Consider the following 2915-nt stretch of genomic DNA (forward strand, 5'->3'; position numbering starts at 1 on the left):
CCCCTCCCCGCCGTGGCTGGTTCTTTCTTAACTCTGGCGAGCCCCCCACCCCCTGAAAATCGACTGACCCGAAAGTCGATTCAGTCGACTGAAGTGTAGCTAAATCGGAGCAGCATCGCAAGCAAGAGCAAGAGCGAGAGCAGCGGCGCAAGCAAGAGCAATATCAAGAGCAGACCAAGTAGGGGACCGAGAGCAAGAGCAGAGCAGCAGCGTGAGAGAGAGCTAAAGCAGAGGCAGCTCCTACTGATGTGGACGTCGCCGCCGAGGGAGCGATGTCGTGGAGGAAGTGGGCGGCGACGCCGCTGTGGATGGAGCCACGTCGTGTCGGCTCGGGACCGAGCGACGGCAGTACCGTGAGATCGAATAAATAAGAAAATACGGCAACTAGTGTAGAACCTCTTTGGTGGCGCCAATTAGGCCTCAGCTTCATCCGAGGAAACGGTGATGATGATGCTCTTTCGGTGGTGCAGTTGAACACGACGGTGTGGGAATGGAGGTGGCGCGGAAGACGAGGGGAACATCGGGGCAACTCCTTAGAGGTGGAGGACGGGGTGGCTGAACCGGCGGGACAATGATATCGACGATGGATCCTCATCTGGTATGGTGGATGAGGGATGTCGAGGTGTTGTTGTGGACGATGTCGTCGGGGAAGAGGCTCCGGCTGGGTGGCAGAGGGAGGAGGGTGTGGGGCTTCGTGGGTTTTCACGGCCTCGATGTACGAATGGGTGGGGGAATGGGATGGGAGCGGGGAACCATGGCTTAGGGACGCGCTTGTTTGAAATGTGGGGTAAGTTATGGAATTACCCCCACCGATTTGAGCTAGGTGGTTCTTTCGGTCCAGGGGTATCACGGGCATTTTGCGTGTCGGGATTTCACAGGAGGTGGGAGTTTTCGCGCGCGTTGTAATTTTGGAATAGCAAGGCGCGGGTTGAGATGGAGGGAGTTGCCGGAGCACAACGAGACAAATATATATCTTAAAAATTTCGGGGTAACAAGGCGCGGGTTGAAATTTCCGGACAAGCCCAACGTGTACTGTACCAAATCAATTCGCACTTCCGTCGATGAAAAAACAAAAAGAAATCAATTCACAGCACACAAGAGAGTCTAGTCCCGTGTACTGTACCAAATCAATTCGCACTACAAATGTCATTCAAAACTTTGAATTCATGTTATGTTCAATTAAAATATTTCGCTACGTGTATGATGCATGCAACGTGCTACTCAAATGAACGTTTTTGTGCATTCCAAATGTATATACTACCGCTTCAATATGAACTAAATTTGAATCCATTTCTCTATTTGAATAAGATCTACAATGATGATTGTTGTGAAGTCAAACCATTTGAATTCGTTTCTCTATTTTAATAAGATCTACAATCATCATTATTGTCAAGTTAAACCATCGTTTGTGTATTATCTTCACAACACACCATATGATTACTCTCGAGTTAGATATGAACTATGTGTAATATATGAAGTCGAACTCGATTCTTTGAATCCACTTTATGTTGATTTCAAATCACAGTACATTTCAAGCTCTAGCTAGATCTTCATAATCTAAACCATGTCTCATATGTATAATGTGTTTATCACATAATGTATGGTGCCCCGCCCCCTACGCCTACAAGTATTTAGATGTGAGTTGCAAACACCACACATTGCCACAAATTCAAATAAAATGTGAGATTGTTCGATATATAGTATTGTTTAGATTGTTTGATATTTAGTTGTAAGCTGCAAACGCCACACATTATCACAAATTCAAGTAAAATATGAGATTGTTTGATATATAGTATGGTTTAGATTGTTCAACATTTAGCTGTGAGTTGCAAACGCCATGCATTATCACATTATGGTATAACATGTGCAAAACCACAGCACGCGTATCACTGCTATATTCATGCATGCATATGTTTATAACACTATGATCTCCTATTCAAATACATGAATCCACTTTCATATCAAATTATGATCTTTGTTAGTCTCTTACACCCACACAATCCTCTAACCTTTGTAGCTAGCACTAACTTTCTCTCGTGCATGCACACACCCTCCTCGCCCTCCCCCTCCCTCAGCATTCTGTCCATCGTGCACATTCATTTTTTCTTTAGGTCGTTCTCCCACAGTCTCCACAACTCCTTTCCGACACACACCGATCGATAAACCTATCCAGCATTTTCCTACAACACACATACACACGCACCTTCCATCTCCTCCTTTCTGTGTCCATGCCTCGTGTCTCTCATACGGTCCCACACACATGTAAACTCTCGTCCCTCTTTTCATCGATCTCACAACCGCACACTCCTCCCCCTATCTAGCTAGTAGCTCGGCCTCTCGCACCACCTCCTAGCTCCATTCCCTCTGTCTATCCGTCTCACTGGGCCTTTTTTGCCCCTAACAAATGGATGTACACCGACTGATCTCCTTCTATACATATAGCTAGCTAGGTCCTTAATTATAACTCGTTTTTCCCCACGTGTCGATCGATCTACCTCATTAGTTATGTCTATCCCTTCCTCCGACAAACAACAATTGATCTACCGATCTAGTTAGCTAGGTTTGCTTAGCAAACACATGGTTCCCCTTCATCATCCATGCATGCGTCCTGACAGATCTATCACGCACAGGCACACACAGAAACACATCCCCACTCTTATTGATAATATTGCAGTTCTACCCTCAGTTTGTCTAGTCGGCCTCACCCACCATCTTCGAGAAGCAACTCCATCATGCATCGAGCACTCTACCCCTCTCCCTCCCTCTCTCCTCTCTCTCTCTCTCTCTCTCTCTCTCTCCGTCCCAACCTATTTCCCGTCCTTCAGTTATGTATGGATGTCGACCCATCTCCCTCAAGACATAGCTGGGTCTTTCCTTATCAACACATATACGAGTCGTTCTACCTCTTTAGTTAG

This window comes from Triticum dicoccoides, chromosome 7A (genome assembly GCF_002162155.2).
Source record: "Triticum dicoccoides isolate Atlit2015 ecotype Zavitan chromosome 7A, WEW_v2.0, whole genome shotgun sequence".
NCBI classification, from domain to species: Eukaryota; Viridiplantae; Streptophyta; class Magnoliopsida; order Poales; family Poaceae; genus Triticum; species Triticum dicoccoides.